Source organism: Ambystoma mexicanum, chromosome 6q (genome assembly GCF_040938575.1).
Source record: "Ambystoma mexicanum isolate Mex_15411 chromosome 6q, UKY_AmexF1_1, whole genome shotgun sequence".
In the NCBI taxonomy this organism is placed as follows: Eukaryota; Metazoa; Chordata; class Amphibia; order Caudata; family Ambystomatidae; genus Ambystoma; species Ambystoma mexicanum.
In genome coordinates, this window is record NC_090937.1 from 113,770,867 (window position 1) to 113,792,786 (window position 21,920).

A 21,920-nucleotide genomic window follows, 5' to 3' on the forward strand; every position below is an offset into this window, starting at 1 on the left:
AACTTTCTCTTTGTGTGTTGTAAGAGCAGGGGTTTTATAGAACAATGCCACAACGTGTGTTTCAGAAGAGTTCTGGTGGATTTTGGAGGAGATCGGTGATATCTTTTTGCAGTGCATTATATTTTGGATATTTCTGGTCTCTATTTAACCAATTGTCTCTGTGTAATTATTAGGCCACTTTTGTTGTATCTGTTTTTTCATGATTATTTCCCTCTCTCTCCAAATGTTTCCACATTCTTTCCCCCTTGTATCACTCCGGAAAGTTTCAAAATGGAAAATAAAGCCCCCTTTCCTTTTTGGTGCCCCTAATCCCACATTGCTGTGTGTTTATTTTACTAGGCAGAATATGTGCAACTAGTTTCTCCTCTTTCCCTTATCTTGCCTATAACACACACTAGAAGTAAATAGTTCTCTTTTGTATTACCCTTCTTTGGGGATGTTAAAAAAAAAAACATTCTTGCTGTTTTGGTCACCTTCCTTTGAGTTTCCCTGAACCCCGAAAGTGAACCTTGTATTTGTCCTGGTCAGTGATTGTATTTGCTGGTATTGTGTTTTAGAGAAATGAAATGACCTAGCGGGACCAGCATTTGGAGGAGAAGTTTGACTTTTCATGGGACAGGCATGTTTATTGCAAGGTGGAGTCTGAGTGGAGTTTGGTGTGCCTCGTTGAATGCCATGTAGATTTCAGGCAGAGCATTCCTTGGAGTGGGCGAGTCAATGGGGCTGGGTCAGGTGGTGGAGAGGGGTCAGGGCCAATGGAGGCTTTGTCAACAGCAGAGGGTGAGGCGATGGAAGAAGAAGGACTGACAGCAACACAGGTTTTGCTACTGCCACAGGAAAATAATGCGTAGTGGACATAATGGAGGCATGGGCAGTGTAGAGAATTATTATTACAACTTTGAAAGACTGGCAGGCAATACTTGACTTAATACAGTGTAGGGGCATAGTAGTTCCAGATCCACTGGACTTGTTCTTGGTCAATGCCTTAACAAGCTTTGGAGATGTAGAGGAAATTGGACAGGAGGCAGAAAAGTCGTTTGGCTGCCTGGGCAAATATGAGGAGAGTGTGCAAGTGGTGGTGCCGGAGGTGGAAGATGAGGAGACAGAAGGGGCCCCCCAGTAGATGTCTCAGGAGTGTAAAGAGACAAAGGGATATGCCACTGTGTCTTCTCCTGGAAACAGAACAAGGCAATAGAGGAATCCCTTGGCAGCACAGGTATCCTTTGGCAATTAAGGCATCGTTTGGCAAGACAGGCATCCCTTGGGAATACAGGCATCCCATTGCAATGCATGCATCCTTTGGCAATAAAGGCATCGTTTGGCAAGACAGGCATCCCTTGGGAATACAGGCATCCCTTGGCTGTACAGGCATCCCTTGGCATTACAGGCATCTCTTGACAGTACAGGCTTCCGTTGGCAGTGCAGGCATCCTTTGACAGTACAGGCACCCGTTGGCAATACAAGCATCCCTTGGAAGTACAAGCAACCCCTCGGCAGTACAGGCATCCCATGGAAGTACAGGCAGCCCGCCGGCAGTACAGGCACCCCTTGGCAAGTGACAGACAGAAAATGAGAAAGCATGGTGCCCAGCCCATTATGTTTCCAAAGGGGATGACGGAGAGGAGGTGGGAAGGCACTGCCTTTGTTCAAAATATATAACACTCCATTGAAGTGGTTTATTCCGAACAAAATGTGCTGCTTCTAAGTTAACCCAGTTCACAAGTCATGCAATGGAATTATGCCTGACTGACAGAGCAACATCCAGGGACCCATTTCCCAATACAAACTTCAGTGTTTGAGATGGCTGTGGAGATGGCAGGGCCAATGCATCTGCACATCGTATCCGGACCGGGTCACACTGGCACAAGTAGCATTCAATGTCGCCACCCTCTCAGCCTTTCCAAGCACCTCTGCCTTCCTTGCACAATGTGCCAGTGGCATCATCCATTTGCAGGTCCCACCACCAGCCGCATCAGCAACACCGAAACCGTACCTTGTTGTTATTAGCTCCGTAGCCTTGCCACTTTTTTATGCACTGAGGGATGAAATGATGCATCATGCTTGCATGTTGTACATTTATTGCAAGATGCCCATTAGTCAAAAGAGCTGAAACACACATCAGTGGTACATGCTAAGGGTGGCAGGGGCTAAGGCATTATCCAACCTTCTTGTTGGTGACTAACTGGGCATTGGACAAGAGGGTAGGAAAAAGGGTAGGAACAAGGCAGGTGGTGTGACTTGACTTCCCTCAGAGCCGGAAGGATGCCCCTCAAATATTGCAGGTGTGGTTCTTCAAGTGTGAAAGAGGGTCTGTTACTGAGTTACTGAAGCTTCTTAGTTAGAACACTGCCTGCAAAGAGGCACATGAGGTGACACAGCTAAAAAGAAAAAAAAAGAGGTAGGGGCTAATAACAGTGCAAGTAGCTATATCAGATCAATCAGAATGAATGTAATGGACTAAACGTTGGTCCACATGCCTGTGCTCTGTAAACCTAGGATGATGGGACACTGCAATACCATCTTCAGATGTTGGAAATCCAAAGAATTCCACCTGTTCTCACGTTATTTATCTGCACTATTCATCCAAAGCATGCTGCCAGGTATGAACCTTCCACTGCATTATTCAATCATCTGTTGTAGATGCAAAAAAGCAAGAAAGGGCAATGTGTATATGACTTGGTGGATACAGAAGGAGAATGTTTCAAGCCACCACTGAATTCAAACGTATCTGTTCTGAATAAAGCAGAAGCAACGTATGCAAGCCTATGAAGAGGACATGAGGTGATATTTAAGCAATATGCCCCAAGCGGCGGGGGATTTACCGACTCAGGTAATGCCCCGGGGCCCATAGTTATAGGCCCTGAGCGAAGCGAGGGCCTTAATGAAGGCCCTTGGGCATTATTAGAGTCGGGAATGCCCCCGCCATGAGGGGCATATAGCTATTAGTACCCCGGCCTGCAAAAACTGTGTGACCGGGCACTAAAAGCTCTATTTTTTTCCCAAAACACTGCAGCGTTTCGGGAAAAAAAAAAGACGTCAAAGAAAATGCCCGCCATGGAAAGGGAAAACTGAGTCTGTTTTCCCTTTCCATGGTGGCCATCGGGAGCGGACACGCTTGAAACAAAAAAAGGTAAGTGGGGTTGGGAGGGCAGAAGGGAGGGGAAAGGGAAAAAAACAATTACCTGGGTCCCTGGCGGGGGACGATGGAAGTCTCCAGCATAGAAGGTGGGTGGGGAGGGCAGGGAGGTTGGAGGAGGGAGGGAAGAAAAAAAAACCCTTACCTCTGTCCCCGGCGGGGGGCAAAGGTAGCCTCTCAGCCTTGGGGAGGCTCAGAGCGGGGATGGACCTGCTTCAAGCCTCCTCATTGGCTGAGGGGCTGCCACGACCCCCGCCAGGGACAAAGGCCGTGGAATCCCAACAAAGGGATTCCCGGCCTGGTAACGAGCCTGGTAACGACTCGGCGAGGGCCAATCAGAATGGCTCTTTCATTCTGATTGCGCCCTCGCCGGGTGCTAATACACAATAGTCTAGACAGGAAGGCTCATTTTGAACATCATACTTGGCTAGTTCTGCAAATTGCCATCTTGGTATTATGGCCAAGGGCTAATGGATATTTCTGCTCAGATATTAGCAATTTTGAAAAAAGCACAGTAACGCAGTTACCGTGCACATGGAAACCCATGTCATGTGGTTCAGCTTGTTGGTCTCCCATGGCTAGCAGGGAACACAAATGTTCATTTGACACCTCTCATTTCACAAGGAAGACTGAAACATATTGCATTGGGTAATAGTATGTCTTGTTGGTAGGTGACTTATCTGCTTTGTTTGTAAAATAGTGGAAGAATGACTTACAAACATAGCAGTAGTAATGCAAGCCCTAATGGTATCTGTAACTTGCCGGCCTGCCACACTGCATTCAGACACTTGCGGTATAACACAACAGCAGCAACATTTTCTGGAGTCAGAGTACTGACTGAGCAAGGTTGCAACAAGACACTTTACTGGCTGTCCCAGATCTGCATCACCTGCCAAGGCACAGACTCTTTACATCTTGTTCAGATTTAGTTCAAGCATGTATCTTATGGGGAGAACCACACTCAGGAATGTGTAGCGATGGATAAACTGCTTTGTGTTCTCCTCAAAGGGTCGTAGCACATAGCAGACATTATACAGCAACTGCCATTGATGCAGTGTTGAAAATTCCCCATTGAGAGTTCTGCTGTGAGTGGTGCAGTAATCGCTCATGGCATTTCACTGTTCATGTGGCTTATCAAGGGTGTGCAATGTAGACTTCCCACACATGACAACTGCTTTATTTAGGCTGTGCAGTGGAAACCTGTAGCACACATGCAATTATTGAAACACATTTTTGGCATAGTAAGCCTAGAAGAAAAGGTAGCTAATTGTGTGGGCAGAGTGACCATTTCTTTCAGAGTCACACAATTGCTGATGAAGAATTCAACCATGAGATGAAGGAAATCTGCAAATCAAGGGGCATGCATTGTATGCCAATTTAAGGACATCTGCAAATCAGGGGACATGCATTGTATGCCAATTTAAGGACATCTGCAAATCAGGGGACATGCTTTGTATGCCAATTGGTAAGGCAGCACTGACATGTAATCCATTCTCTGCTGCAACCAAGGCCAAATGCCAAGGTGCTTCCACCTCCTTTGCCTTTTCACGGATGTCAACTCCCCTGGGACTTCTGCTTGATGCCTTTGCATGGACAAGATAGACCGGTACAATGGTTGCAAACACCTGTTGCCCCTTAAATTACTCCAGGATACTGCTTGGCTTTTCACAGAAGAAAACCCCACAAGGTGTGCTATGACAATCATGTAGCCACTGTTCTGACCACAGGTGCACATGCATGTCCATAGTGATGGGGACTTTGTTCCCACTGACTGCTGCAATACCTACCCTACTCTAGACATGACCTCATTGAAATATTCCAACACTGCTTTGCGAGAAAAATAAATGTTGCACGGAAACTTCCCTGAGGTGATCTACTTTTCCCATAAGGGGCCAAAATGCTGTTTTTTTCCACCAATGAGTATGGACAGTGATCCGTTGCTAACATTACAGCCAAGTAAGCATCAAAGATGATTTGTTTATCATGAGGTAATATTGGCTAAGCTCAAATCCTTCTAATAACACTGCCTTCATGTAACAGGTGATCACTGCAACGGAAAACTACAGTACAGTGGGCATAGCTTGGCATCTATTGGTTTGATTTGATTTGATTTAATTCATACAGTGGGATCCTTGCATAATGAACTGCATCTGTGAGCAGATCTTAGAAGGGAAGTAAGCAGTGAAAAAAATGCCCAGTGTGACAGAAGGGACTAACATCAAGAGAAGAGAAGGGTCTTCAGAGCTTTATGGATTACTGCAAGAGAAATTAGTTTTTGAATGTCCAGAGGCAAGGCGTTCCAAGAACGGGGTTCAGCTACAGCAAACCTCAAGTCTCAAATTCCCTTTGGATTGCAACTAATCGAATTACTCTCTACACGGTTATGTTATGTTATGTTATGTTAATATGCTTTTTATGCTGAGCCTTATCACCACTATATATGAGCACTTCGGCTAGTCCTTGAAATGAAGAACTAGGGTAATCAAGTGTAGAGTTGATTAAGGTTCCAATCACCCCTGTGATTTCAGTTCCTTGTAGATAGGCAAGAATATGTTTTACAATCTCACCTACCTTCCAGCTAAAAGCACATTTTGTACAGAGCTAACCTAAACATTTTCAATCCAAAAGTACTAAGGGATGGAGGACATTTGGTTGGATCAAGCAAAGGATGTTTTGGTCACAAATAATAACTACATTTTTGGAGGGGTTTAAGTTCAGGCAGTTCAGGAATTCGCCTCATTCAAACCATCAGTCAGAAGAGATAAATCTTCTCTATTGATCAGATTTAGAGGTAAACGCGTATGTCAACCACATCTGAATGATAACACACCTTACGCTTATCAAAAATATTTATAAATATTAATCAAATGAATCTCAATGGGAATACTCCCCCCAAACACCAATACAGGTGGAGTATTTTTAGGGATAATTGTGCACAGTGCTGGGAGCATGCTGCTTGTCTGATGGTATGGGGAAGGATACACAACAGATTTATTTTTGTTGCCATTGCATATGAAACAGCATAGATATGGTACCCAAGTTGGTCTGTTACTTACATGTGTGCACCATTTAACAGTACAGTTGGCAAGTAGCAATATTAAATTGCTGTTTATTCTCTGTTAAGTATTGTCACACTTTTAACGTATGCAGTAGGGCAGGTTGGATTCATGTGGGAATGATGGCGCTGCCAGTGGTGGTGTCCATGGTGTTCTGATTGATACATAATTATGAGATTTATTTTTTCTGGTCTTCAAATGAAATGCTTTTTCTCTACCAGATTGTGTGAAGGTAGCGGAGGGATTTTATTAATACTACAGACTCTGCATCTGCAGTGCCATTCTCCTTTGCCTCATAAATGTTGCTGCTTTCCAACAGCAATCCATGTTGCGTGTGGATGATGCCGTCAATTGACCATGTGCAATTGTGGCCTCCCTAGTGCACACAATTATAGCTGCAGGAGTGAAAACATCATGAACAACATGTGCTCCTCTGCCTGTGGCTGATTTGGGTGCTGACACGTTGTTTTAAATGTGTCCAAATGTGTGTTGCTTGCGTCTCCAATTCTCTGCTGCTCCCCCAGGCAAATTCAGACGAGCATGATTCTCACACAAGCTGCCCTCTGGGATTCCTGACACATCTGCCTCCACCTAACAGGTGTCACCTGATGGCATGTGTCTGGTCCACTCACTTCAAACACAGACATTGACTGGTGTATCATCCCACAAACTGACCTCAGCGATTCCAATATCCTCCTGCTCTTCCTCACATCTGTTACCTGATGAGACATTTCATCTACTGGCTTCAAGAGACAGAGAATAACTGGTGTGCCATCCATCACCTCCTCGAATATCTGCCCATCCCTCTCAGCAAAATGAGGTGTTACTCTTCAACAAAATGACCTCAGAGATTCTGTGCTCCTCCCTCTCCTCTTCCTAGTTGTCATCAGACACGTGTCTTGTCCACCCGCTTCAAGAGACAAACCCTGACTGGTGTTTCATTGGCTGCCTCCACAAATGTCAGTTGCCCTTACCAAGCAAAATCAGGAGAGCATGACTGTCCCATAAGCTGTTCTTAGGGATTCATGGCTCCTCCATCTCTTCCTCCTGAATGTCATATGTGGGTACATGTCTCCCCTGCTCACTTCAAGAGCAGGAGACTGAGGTGTCACCTGCCTCCTTTGAAATCTCTGCTGCTCCTTCCCTGACAAACGAGGTGAGCATGAGACTCCAACAAGCTGTTCTCAGGGATAACTGGCTCTTCCCACTCCTCCTCCCAGGTGTCACATTATGGCATGTGCCCTGTCCACTTGCTTCAAGAGATGGACAATGATTAGTGTCACTTGACACCCTCCCCCAAATCACTTCTGCTCCCACTTAGCAACATGAGGTGAGTTTGATACTCCCACAAGTTGCTCTCACAGACTCCTGGATTCTCCCACCCTTCCTCCCAGGTGTCATCCACTAGCACATGGCTTGTTCACTCACTTCAAGAGATAGACACTGACCGGGGTGTCAACCATCTCCCTAAATATTTGGTGATGAAGTTGTGCTTTCACACATCGCTGCATATGCAAAGCCAACCCTAACTCTCAACTTACTGACTAGGTCCGAGTCACTCCCTACCACTCTCCTAACAACTACTCTAAGTGCACTACAGTTTAATAAGTCTTCCCTAAATTTTCCGAGTATGCCTCCAGCAACTACATCTGCCTCTCTTGAAACTGCTTGAACTGAATAGGTGATGCAACCACGCTTTCCCCTTGAAGCAGTGTGTAGGAACTTCAAACAAAGTTTTCAAAATGCTCATTTGAGATTCGTTCTTGACAAATCGAAAAATACCTCACCAGTCTGTTGATTGCCAGTGCTTGTGGGAAAGTTGTGCAGACATAAAAACAGTTGTATTGGGTGGGGAGTACTATGTGTTCATCTGTCAGCAGACAGTGGCATCAATGCTTTGAGAATTTCACGAGTTAAAGCTGCACAAGATAGCCATTATCATTGTGATGATTCCCTACTCGAATATCCAAGGCCAGCTAGAGTCTCAAGCATGAGAAACATTGTTCTAAACCCTTTGGTCGAGATCGGAAGCCAGAGGCACTGAGCGAATCTCCCCGCAGCCAAGCACTCCCCTACATACCAACCTAAGATCATGCATCTGTGGTAGGAGCACTAACTAGTGCCCACTTAGACTCTTGCAATAGTCAACTTTGGGTATTCCTGCAAAACAGCTTCAACGGTATCAGAAAGCACAAAACGCGGCTGTTAGACTAATATTTAAATTAAGAAAAACTGACCATGTATCGCCATTCCGCCGGGAGTTGCATTGGCTATCAGTCAATGAACGCATCAAATTTAAGACAGCCTGTATTGTCTACAAATGTATCAATGGCATTGCTCCACTGTACCTACAAGAGCTAATACAGCCATATCATCCTACGAGACACCTGCAATCCTGCGACAGACATCTTCTGATTATCCCTCACTCGGTTTTCATATCTAGAGGTGACAGAAGATTCTCCGTTTTTGGTCCCAGGCTGTGGAATTCCCTGCCACTACCGCTAAGATCAATGCGCTCACTTCTTCAATTTTACCAGGCACTGAAGACCTTCCTTTTTAGGTAGACGGCCCCATGTCATCTGGGAGCCTGTCTTGATCTTCCCCGTCTACCTCCAGTTGTGTCATCTGCACCAATATACGGTTTATTTCGTTTAGTGCACGCTACAAATGTAAAAAAATAAAAAATCAAATAAAAAATCCTTTCAGTATTACCTCTAAAGTGGTTTCGTATATTGTGTTTCATGCCGTACTCATGCCTTTAAGCGTGGGATTGGGTGTACAAACTGTGCTGCTTACTGTAGTAGTGTTTCCAAGAGAAACATGTTGCCCCCAAGCTATCCTCCTGGCTCTTAAATTTATTTTGCTTCTCCAGCTATTTAGCACATCATTATATCGTGTGTGCCACACTTCATATCCGCCACATTGTCAGTGTCACGTGTGCTCCTCCTAAACGAGCTTCCCTTTCCAGGCTTCCTCTGACAAGATTCGATATAACAAGCACTTGTACAGCAACAACGGCACCAGAGTGGGCGATACCATCACTGGGCTTGTGGTCGTCTCTTAACCGTCATTAAGATGACCTGTGCTGATCACGAACCTGGTTTTCCCTATTATAAAACATGTTACAATCGGAATCCCAAGTGTATCTTAAAGTGTGAGCTGTCACTGACGCCTGTTTGAAATTTGTATAGGCATCAGTCAGACTCATGTTTTTGGAAATGTTGCATTTGCGATGTGGTATGCTTGCTGGTAGTGGAAAGGGTTAAGGAAATCTGAGTTCATACATGTTAGTAGAGTATTTCGGAACCCTGCTCTTCTGAGTTATAAGCAGTAGGCAACTGAAAGGAAACCTGCTTTTCCGAAGATCCAAGTGTATTTTATTTTTTTTGTTTGTGACGTCTTTTCCTGTCAAAACCTGAAGTGGTTTTCCCAGAAATTAATTTCAGAGCTTCTTTGGAATGGAAATTAACAGTCTGACAGAAATAGCTTCTATTCTCTATGGTAACATTGAGAGCCGCGCAAAAGTCTAACAGTGATCAGCTTTAAATTAATTTCAAGGTCAATGTTCTCAGCTCACGTGGTCTCAGAGGACACATGCCACCATTTTATTAATGCAGTTTTGCTGTAAGGTGCCCATACTCCTACTGTACACCAGATAAATATGGCCCATTGCTGATTTAACAAGCATTGGCAAAGGCAATAGTTTTGGCATGTGTATAAGTATTAGGCATAATACCACTACGGCAGTGCTTTTTCCATGTCTACACAAACGCCAAAACTTTGGGCATTTCCAATGCTTGTTTTTTTAAGTGTGACAGCCGAGGGGTAAACCACAGCTGTCACACTTCCATTTTCATCCACCAGACAAGAATAAAAATGTCCCCCTAGTACACTGCACCTGAGCATTTCAACCGAGCAGGGCCCCTAAAGCACCCATTTTGGTGAAGTATCCTCCCACGGTTGCTGGGAGTCTGTCATACATTAGTGTTGGGAGCCCGCTCCCGACACAGATGTATGCAAGGCGGTTGGACAGTGCATCTTTGCACCACTGTCCCGCCCCTCCTGAAATGCTCAGTCATCTTTGAGAATAAAGTGACCTGTGCATTTCTGAAAATAGCTCTATTGAAACCAGGGTCGGACTGGGCCATAAAATTGTCTCGGGCATGAAAGAAAAGGTGGCCCACAGTGGCAAGTGGCAATTCATTCCTTTTGTGACACTGTTTGAATAGTAGCTAAGTTTTTTTTTTTAATAAAGTGTGATGCAAATTGTGCATTTTAAAGACTATGGCCCTCATTACGGTACCGGCGCTAATCCATGGCGCTATTAGCACCATCGTTGGTGCCGGTATCGTAACGTGTCCGCCATGGTGAAATGGGGAAATACCGCCCCATTCCAAGGTTGGCAGGGTGGTATTTCCCCATTTCCCCATGGCCCTACCCCATTCCCATTTTTGCCCCATAGGGCATAATGGGAATGGCGAAGGCGCTAAGTACGGTACTGCAAATTGCAGTACCATACTTACCGCGAAGGTCCATTTGCGGGTCCCTACTTTAACGGCTGGTCTAGATCAGCCGTTAAGGTCGGGTCCCGCAAAGGGACCTCGTAATTAGGCACTAATAGGTTAACGGCGCCGCAGCCTTTTACGGCGCCGTTAACCTATTAGTGCCAGCGTCGTAATGAGGCCCTATTTATTCAACAACACTGGTCAAAACTACAAGCCGTAGTGTGAATTAAGTCATCAAACTACCCGAATTGGCCCAAAAAATTGCACACTTAGACTGAAAAAAGTGTCAGACACCAGCATGTTGTGTTTTCGTTCGTCCATGGGTCGATTGCTCTAGAGGCCAGTCGGAGCCTGATTGAAACTTGCGCATTCACTGGGCTCCTTTCTTTTGTGCTACTTTTTGAGAATGTGGCATGAAATGAACATCTGCGTGTGAACCTAGTGATGGGGATTCTCTTGTTGTGAACATTGCTCTTGTTTTCCATTAAAAACCCCAATCAAAAGAACCTAAAAATAAAAACATAGATAGAAGGTTGGGGTCCTGGACGCAAAGGCTGAATTTTGTAAACACCCTTTTAATCCAGAGAGTGTGACACAGCACCGTCCAATAGGATGTGGGACGCATGAACCTATGGTGTATGAGCATCTTGCTAACATACGAGTAGGGCAGTTACAGTCTCACCGTGAAGATATACACTACGCTGGATATCTCGTAGCCTTGTATATTGAAGATCGAGTGAGATAAATGTTTTTAGATGCAGCAACTACACCGATGGAGTAACAGGGATATTTCTTGTAAAAATCTTGGCAAGTGAGCAGGCCAAGTGGTTCCATCGAGGGACGTCATTTCACCAAAATGCCTGGGGTAGCAGAAGTGACATCACATGTCCATGTCATGAGTGACATCACAGGAAGTGATGCCATTTCACCCCGCTCCCAAGTGACATCACATGAAGTGATGTCATTTAACCCCACCCGGAGTGACATCACAGGGAGTGATGTCATGTGGCCCGCCCCCACAAGACATCACCGGAAGTGGCATCCTACGGCATTTTCCCTCAGCACACTAAGAAAAATATAGATGCAATATTAATGTAATATGACACACATTTAATACAAGAATGGATCATCAAATGTGCAGTGTGTCAAGGCCCAGAGAGAGAATATTTCACCAGAGAACACGTGCCGTGTTCTTATACAGTTGCTCTTCCTTCACTGTTCTGATCATAAAAGTTAAAATGTAGTTTCTTACCAGATTCACCCAATTTTCTTCTGATTCGAAAAGTTATCTTCAGGATTACCTCTCAGTAAGACGTGTTGCAGTTCTTTCATGGACTCATTATGTTTGCACAAAACAGCCAGACATCTCTGTTATTCATTTCCCGCAGAACCTACAGCTAAGTTTAAAATGGTTTCATTAGTGCATTGGCAAATACTGCTACCTGATCATCCTACTGCATAAGTACTTGGAAACAAAACATTTCAAGTTCTTATGCATTACAAGTATCACGCGCTCACACGTTCAAACAAATATAATTTTTTTGTTTCATCTACAGCTCCAACCTTACAACATTGAACACATGTTATTCCACCTATGGGGAGTTTATGCATTACCCTTCTTGTGCTGCATCTTTACACAAAATCTGAAAAACGTAGTACTTGCACTCCGGTTTTCCGATTAAAAGCATTATATCCAGAAACAGCGAGGTCACCAACAATTTCAGAGAGTGGCAATTGCTGACTGACTGTACTTTGTGTTAGGCCCAGCCAATCACAACACTAGTGTGTACATACCTACCTATTAGAGGACCACGCAGCGTGCCCGCTCCGGTTTTCCGATTAAAAGCATACACGTTTGGCTATTGTCGACTTTACTCTCTGGACAACAGGTATCCCCCACCTGCAAGAGGACCCCCTGCACTCTATGTGCTGATGGCAGGGATCACCTATCACACAGTGGCTGGGGGTCATATTGGGAACAGGCACAGTGCCCCCTGATATCATGGGATGCACAAGTCTGGGGTTTGGTGCCTGTGCACTTCACCCATCCAGTGAATTCTGTGGACCTCAGCTGCTCAGCGCTGTCCCTCCTGACTGCAGCAAAGGAAATCTAGCTACAAGACCAGGGGCTCAGTGTGCAAGCAATCAACATGCACACTTTACTTTTTCTTTCTTTCATCAGTAAATCAGGGGCAAGTGCAAACGCAGTCCCCCACTACCAGCATTTGGGGACATTGCAGGGGTCAGCAAATCCGACGTGCAATAGATGTACCTCACCCTGGGAGATCTGCCTTTCTGATCACAGATTTTCCCCTGTCAGGTAAGCATGATTCGCATAGTGCAAGGGCAGGGGTTGGACCTGTTCAGGAAGCCCTGCTATGCAAGGGTGAGAAGACAGGCACTGACCCAGCCCTCTTGGAAACCCTGAGCAGAACTGCCTGTCCCACGTGTAGGGGGAAGCTTCGGCAGGCAGAGCGGAGCAGAAGAGGCACATTGTAGCACAATTCCTTTCTCCAATCAGGCCCTGCTCGGCCCGAGATTTGCATACATTTGGGCCTGGCCGCCAGCCAGCAGGCCCAGTTGGATAGCGGGAGAGCCCAATTAGGCCTGTTGCAGTCTACCCACTGGCCTGTTAGCCCCAGAGTCCCCGACGGGCCTATGTCCCTCCTGAGCCAAGAGGTCTCCTGCTTAACAAGAGCAGTCACAGCCACCAGCCCACCAGAGGCACACACAAAGAGTGCACAAGCACAGTCTCAAATTCAATTTACAATTGGTTCGGGTGTCGCGGCGGGCCAGGTGGATATTATAATTCTGCCCAACGACAGGCCCCGCCCCCGGCCCGGCCGTAAATTCTTCGACTAGTTGCAGGCAGCAAATCCCTAATATCATTGATCACTCACCTCGGGAATGAGAAGCTCCTCTCTCCACTCAGCGCTGCGGATCGCGGGTGGGGTCAGGTGCTCGTCTGCACTTACAGACAGACTCTTGCTCTTGCTGCGTGGGTAGCTGCAAACAAAATGGAGGGAGCCCGGAGCCAGCCCAACGGCGCAAACGTGACATGTGTGTAATTTTTAATTGGCTGTGCCCCCTTGCTCTTGATTGGAGGATTGGATAGGTGTAGCAGCTGATTGGTCAGGGGTAGCAAGCCAATAGGCAGGGGTAGCACTTGCTACCCCTGGCTACCCCTAAATGACTAACAATGCTTTCATATACAATACCGTTTTTTTTTTGGCCTCAGACATGTCATTATGTGCCAGGACCTTCAAAAAAGTTTATAGCCGAATATCACAGCCACCTGATGTGCTGGGAACCGCCAGCTGGAATCGACATAAAAAAATAAGGATCACATACAATTCCTGTTTGCTGCCCCACTGTAAAACTGTCGGATGATGTTTATAGCGTGTACATCATCGGGTAAAACATTACTCAGACATTTAAGGTATGTGTAATGTGCTCTAAGAAACCTTTCACGAGTTAGCCTCTCCAGCAGTTGTAGAAAGGGCTGGCTGAAGTTGTGTCGGAGCTCATGGATACCCATTATAACAGATCTTTTGTGGGGCCCCTGGTCTACAGCTGCAAAAAAACAGCCCAGCCTGCGAGGCCCATGGGGTGCTTCATTTTGAATGGAGACAAAGGAATGCAGGAAGCAGGACCAATGCTGCACAGTATCATGAGACAGGCAGTCAGCAAGGAGCTGAAAAATCACTCTATCAGCAAGGTGCTAATGTATTTGAAACCAGATAAAAAAGGCAACGAGGGGCTGGGGATACAGCAAGAGGCCTGAGGGAGGGGAAAGCCTGAAGGTGGCACAAAAGGCAGCCTGTTACATGCACGAGAAAGGGCACATTTAATGTTCTGAATTGAAAAAGTGTTTTGCTTGGTCATAAGACTTTAAACATGATAGGACATGCTCCGGGGGTCCCTTGAAATTTGGGGCCCGTTTCAGCTGAAAAGCTCAAAGTTCCTAATACCATCCCTAGCATTAGCTAGTTAATCCTAGAAACCAAAGGATGATCGGTGGCACCAGAAATGCAAATGGATCAGATAACACACAAAATGGGTACTTATCTCAATGGCCATTGTTGAAAGCCGTCTTTCGATTGCGCCAAATGGCTGCTTTACAGAACGATGTGTTCGGGAGGCTCCGCAGGCGTGTATGTTTTGATTCCCTCCCGATTGGAACACAGTCTCCCATTACTTTTATTGGCGCTCACAGCTCCTCTTCCCACATAGATTGAATGCTTTTCCTGATGGATAATGGGCCTAGCACATCTGTATTAAATGTGCCCGTATTCAGCAGTGATTAATGAAAAGTTCAACATGGCCGGCTGCTGCACAAGGACTGCTCATAGCAAACCACCCAACTCCTACTCAGCTATGGTGGTCCAAGGGGCCGTTAATGTGTGAGAGTGGTGCAGGCATCAATTCAGCTCTTTCTAAAATCCCAGTTTGAATGTTGCTTTTCCATAGCGCAATGGGCATGTCACTTTATTTGCCCTCTCATTCGATATGCAGTCCAAAACAGCTATTTAGGTGAACCCAGATTAACAAATAAAGAAGTGAACGAGAAACCTTAATCGTGTTTTTCGGGTTACTCTTGATGAGGTGTTCCATGTCGCTTTCCATTCAACATTGTTCTGATGGCTGCCAGTCAGAGGGTGTAGTGCAGCCCTTGCTAATGTATTGAAAACATGTCTTTGACTGCAGTTGTTCACGTGTGAAAGAAAATGGCTACCTTCCTGAAAAAAAGGACATACTGCAGACCCAATGAAATCAGTGACATCACTAACATACTGCACACTAGACCAACCCCCACAACTTCCCTAAATGGGTATTTTTCGAGCCATTTTAGAACAAAATGTAACTATTACACTACCTTGTTTATTTTTAATAAAACTACTATGAAATGTGTAATATATATTGAAAGCTACAGTAAATATATTTTAAAGCATCAATCAAGTCAACAACATTTTAAATAACGTTGATAGATGGTGGCCACTATTTTGGAAGTAAAATGGCTGACAAATGCACCAGACAATACAAATTCAGTCAAAGAGTGCAAAAAGAGTTGTGTTTGGATGGGATAATGGGTGGAACACATAGCCAAACTAGATAAATCCATCCTCATATGGCATCTGCATTGAACAGCATTACAAAGCTAAATTCAAAGTCCCTATTTCAAATCTTATGTTTAAACTCTTACTTTAATGACAATAGTTTTGGCTTTAAGGGTAGTGCTTTCAGTGCACCTAATAGCAAAAAACACATACACTGCCCTGTCCAAAAGTGTTAATATTTGCTGTTATTCATAAAATGCTTTATGAAGTACAACGCAAACGAGCACACACATGTACAAAGAAATGCTATCTAGGTTCACGGTGAATAAACCTGTTCAAAATGTGCTCTTGCCAGAGAAGGCCATTTACAATGCTAGTTTGCTTTGCTTGTTCACCACTAAAATCGTGGAAAATGACTACCTTAAAGTGAATATCGACAAAAAATAAGCAATTGATGTTCTGTTTGCCAATACCAGCATAGGTCCAAATCAAAAAATAAAATTTCAATCCATAATATCACTTTGTTTTATGTCAGGTTGGATATTGTAACATCATTCAGTGTGTAGCCCAATTCTGATATAGAACTGGCTCTGTGTAGACATTTTCTGTAAGTATCTAAACTGCCAGTTGAAAACGAACTTCAGTTGTGGATGAAAGTTACATCGGACATAAGTTACCCAATGTCTCGCAATTGTCGCCTGGGAATGTGATTGACACCTAATCTTACAGCAGCCAGAGAAACAGTGTGCATTGTGCCTGTTTCACAAATAAAAGCAAAGTGAGCCTATGTTATTGTTTGTCTAGCTGGTGCAACTTGCACTGGAGCAACTTGCACTGGCATAGTCTTAGATGAGAAAAAACATCATATTCCCCAAATAGGAAAAAAAAATTCCCCTCAAAATTCCAACATTATTTCCATGACAAGTTTCCAATTTCATCACACATAGCATTGATTTGCATTTGAATTAAAAGAAATCGGTTTATTGGCATTGCCTACCAGCCACAATGATACTGCAAAACATACATAGCTGCATATAGACATCTAACAGCAAAAGTAAGGAGTAATTGTTCTTAAGAAGAAATACAATATACTAAGTCAACAAGGCACTCACAGTAACCAGCTTCAGAGCATACATGTGTGTATGAGGTAACGAAGAGCTCATCTGGTAGCAGGGTATGTATTGGCAAGCAGTCACAATTCCAGGAGTAAACATGCAAACACGACCGGTATCCCTAAGGTCTACGCTGCGGGGGTTTCATCTCTCACTGCAATGTCTCTTTTTGATTGACCAAATTAACTGAGACATTCCCTCACTGTTCTAGTCAGTTCTTTCATCCATAATTTGCTCAATGCACATTTGCCCACTAAATATGTATTCCCCACATACCAAACCTACTAGCCCGTCTACTATTGGAATAAGCAAGCCCAACAAACATACCTGCAGGCACTTAGGATTAGAAAGGCCAGTGACTTTCAGTATGGTGGCCTGTACACTATCCCAGAAGGAGATATTTGGGGATAATCCCTGGAGACAAGCCGACATCCCACTCTGTCTCATATGTTGCACAAGGATCTGAAGTATCCTGTCCAAATTGGGCTATTTTAAGAGTTGTGTTTTAAACTGGAATATATTCTTTTTTGTGGAAGTGTATGTTCGATAATTCAATGATACCCCCTTTTAGTGTTGCAGGACCATCCCTCGCCAGGTACCTTCTGTCCCATTCTAGATCCCATTTATTCTTAGAGGCTAAATTGGTTGCTTTGAGGGGTTGACAAGGTTCCCTGTCTGACCTTTGCAACAAGCAGCATGGTGGTCATCAGGGCTGAGTTCCATTCCAAGCTAGTGTATTCTGGGCCTTAAGGAGGCAAACACGGGATCCCCACTCCATCTTTGGTGCATTTTTAGATTTAGCTGGTACTAGTGATGGCAAACCGACTTCAGTCAGACTAGAGCCTATCTAAACAACGGGAGTTCACATTGATTCAAGCCATGCAAACCGTTTGGAGCTGAAGCTCGAGTTGGTCAACTAGATATGAGTATTTGATGATTTGACTTGGCTAAATAAATGCTAAATTACTGGATACTGGTGTTTTAGGCAAACATACAATAGGGCCTTCATTCCCTTCCTGGAGCCATTCCTTTGCAGTGAGAGAGCAGAAAGAGAGAGACCTTTAGTCCTTGTGTGCTTAATCTAAAGGAAGCCTTTCCCCAAAATCCCCATCTAGTTTTAAATCTGCACTTTGTATGTGTAGGTCATTCCTTTCCTTTTAAGAATAACTGTTCATTTTGGTTGGCATTCAATTTACTTTCTTTTATTAGAAGGAAAATAGAAATCAGGCATAGGTTTATTGAGGATGGTGACACGTTTGCTGTTTTTTTTAAGCAATAACACCGCCAAACCTGTGTCCTGTTACTGCATATCACTGGCATGTAAGCCAAAGGCATCTCCTCCACTACAATGCCGAATCTGGAATATGGACCTGAGCTAGAAGGCACAGCAGTTGCATAACTGCCCAATGTGTCATTAATGAGATGGCCATGTTTTTACTGCTCCACCAATCTCGTAAATAATCTCCTTGAACCAGTACTCAATCAGCGAGCTGCCATTTTTTCGATCATATCACACTTCATTCAATTAAATGATGAATTTCAGAATTGTTCCCAATAAGCATGTTTTCTGATTTCCTTATCTTTTTACTAGGTTAAGCCGATTCTACTCAGTTCCAATCAATAATATTCTGTGCTTAAGAATGCGCTGATTCAAATCAATATACGTCTGTTGTTCAAAAAAGTTTGAATCCAATTTGAACCAAAGTGACCTACTCCCTCAAATTGGATATAGTCGATTTGAGCGACATCCAAATGAGATATTTACTGGCTTGGCTCGATTCCACTCGTGAGCCATCTCTATGGAGGATTGAACAACAGGAGCTGAATAGAACCATTGTGTATACTATTGAAACACGCATCTGAGTCAGACACTGTGAGGCTCGCCCATCCCCACTAGGAACTGGTAACGTGAGTTTATCTAGGGACCACATTGATGTCTCCAGGGAGGGGGCTTCACCCTTATGACTTGGCAGTCTTTCTCTGCTCCCAGAGAGGATGTCCCTTCCAGTCAACCATAATCTGTCACCTGGGCTCATTGAGCAGGCCTGCCCCATTAAGAGATCCAAGCTGCAGGGCTATGAAATGAAGAGACATTGTAAGGATTCATGCTTATCTTCTGCACTCATGCTGAGTTAAAGTAGGATTCCTGGCAGTAATTCCGATACTTTGTTTTCTCTGTCACGGCTGCTGGATAAATCTGGAAATCATGAACAGGGTATCATTTTTTAAGCAGTGAAACTAGAACAAATGTGAGAGCACAGCATTCCTACCAGTGCAGTCCGCAAGACTGATGCTGATACAGTTGCAGTATAAACAATGAAAGACAGTACTCCTTGCACTGTCTAAGAACCTTGTACTGATGAATTATATGGGCCTCATTACGAGTTTGGAGGCAGCCATGGTGCTATTAGCACCATGGCTGCCTCCAAAATCGTGTCCGGGTCCGTGGTCTGTGAATGAGGAATTAATGGATCATTCCAACCTTGGAGGACCCAGTAATTCCTCATTCACAATACCATTCCCCATTCCATTGAGCCCCCATAGGGCTCAATGGGAATGGGGATGGAGCTAATAAGGGGCTCGTTATTAGCTCCTTGGTCCCCTGGCGGGACCCGGAAAGGATGTCTTGTTTTACCAGATGTCTGTTCCGGGTCCCGCAAGGGAACCTCGTAATAGGGCAGAATGGGTTTACCGGCACCATTACCGGTACCGGTAAACCCATTCCGCAAGGGTCGTAATGAGGCCCTATATCTCCTTTTGTCTGACTATTACAATTAATGATTGTACAGTATCATTAGATACAGTACACTCAAAAGGCCTGATTTACAAATGTGATTTAGAATGGTACAATCTCATAGAAAAATGCTTCGTAAATCAGGCTCAAAGTGTAATTTTTCTGATGACAAATGGTATGAAGAGCTGAAAGCCTTTTCTGGGATCTTACTGCCTTGCTTTGTATGTGCTGGCAGACCGAATGCTGGTGAAAAGAAACAGCCAATCTCACCATAGCTCTCAGGGGGAGAATGGGTCAGCTTTCACATTATCAGCCACAGTTTGAAATCCACATGTGTGGCTAGCCGTAAAATGACCCTAGGCCCACACTCTCACAGACTACCAGACCATGAGTAGATTAGTCATTACAAAACCAAGCTAGTCCACAACACTCAAGTGCAGCACGTTTCTCTAAACTTAACCTTAAGGGATGCAGAATCAGGGTAAAAAGGAAGCCCTGAACTCTATCCAGTAATGGGGTGTTCAAGTAGTAGCTGAAGAGGAGTGCTTGGGGGAGAGTGGCACAGTGAAAAGGAAGGTGGTTGAAAGGGGAATGTAAAGGCTTGGAGGAAAAAGTTTGGCTGTAGGCTAATGTGTGCCATCTAATTGGACATTGCTTGCTGTAAGAGGGTCATCATCTGTGAAAGGGATTCCTATAAATAAGGTTGACAATGATGGCTAAAGTCAACCCTTACAGGCATCTACAGATCAAATACCAGAGAGAGGGAGTAAAACTTACATCAAGGCTGAGGAGGATGGTGGAGACCAGATGACACCTGTATAACAAGTAAATTGGCATGTTCCAACTGGCCAGAGTAGTCAAGGGCAGTCCTTAGTGACAGGTGAAGAACCAAAATTATTACCGAGGGACAGCAGACCTATGTTTGACCCTCCTAGGTGTTTGTGTGCCTTTGGAAAAAGACCTAAGAGAAGGGAAGAGAATAAAGGCCTGACCAGTGGCCCCCTCTGGCCCAGATGCACAGGAAGAAAACCTTGTTGATAAAGAGATGTGGTAGATGTGTGGACTGTTTGAAAGAAGCTCTTCGACTATGCAATGTGTTGGAGCACTCACAGAAAGTAGACCCCGGAGGATCCAGGCTCACTGAAGCGGGTTTGATAACCCATGGAAACCTTCCACCTCGAGACTAAGATCAGAGTTCATCAGTGGATGTCAGATAATTTTGAGATGGGAGTCAAACAGAGACATTTGTAGAAGACTTGCCTTTTCGACTATTGACTTGAACATTCCATGGGAGGGAATTGGGCAATCAAAGGGGGAACAAGTGCAAGAAAGCCCTATAGACCTCTGGAATGGACATTAGTTCATGTTTCTTTATTTAAAAAAGAAAGCCTTTGATTCCTAAAAGCCTTACTCATTTTACCTCTATCCAATCAGCACACTCGTAACACTGAGATACACATAATTTACACAAGAAGACAAAAGGATATATAGCGATCTGCCTCCCATCTCCATTTATTCACTTAATGTCAGGAAGTTCCTATGAGGGAACAAGTCTGCAAATTTAAAAAGGGCTTATTTAACAATACCCCACACAGTGATAGGTACTGACCTGAACAATAGGCCCTCAACTAAATTTAAGAAAAGTATGTTCTCAGAATTCCATGTTTCCTGTACAAACATAGTATAATTATCACAAAGGAAGGTTAATAAGAAGAAATGCAACTATTAAACCAGGAGAGCCATAGGCATCCGGTTAGTGGTTCCTGAAAAAATGAACCTAACCTCTAGTACATATAGATTGATATGATATGATATGATATGGTATTTGTAACGCGCCTATACACAAGTGTTTCAAGGCGCGACGAGGCAGGGAGGGAGGGAAACAAGGGGAAGACAGACAAACGATCCTACTAGGCCAGGTGTCATTCAGATCGCGAATCAAATTAACAAATCAAATATTTTTATTGTGAAGTTCATCATAAAGAAATGTTAAAATGTATTAGCAACAAAGACAATACATAACATGCACAAAATGGTATAGATTCACAAAATGTACAGTCCTTATTTTCAGCTACAACCAAAAAATAAAATGTCAGAGCTGACCGTAATCATAGCTCCATACACTTCTTTGAAAGCCTAGGTGTACATGGTTCTATTTTAGTGACCTTAAAGGGCTGGTCATTCCTCGGGGGCTGTACTAATAATTTTGTACCTGTAGAAGATTAACTAAAAATCAATGTTATTTCGTTGTGCCTTTCTTTCTCTTTCTGATTATGCAGTAACACACACCAGAAATGATATTTGGTGATGAGTGTGAATA

General features: G+C 44.2%; 1 pseudogene; it reads right to left on the reverse strand.

The window, feature by feature from the left end:
• Positions 1-12,884: 12,884 nt before the first annotated feature.
• LOC138517261 (U1 spliceosomal RNA) lies at positions 12,885-13,025 on the reverse strand (annotated as a pseudogene).
• Between the last annotated feature and the right edge of the window lie 8,895 nt (positions 13,026-21,920).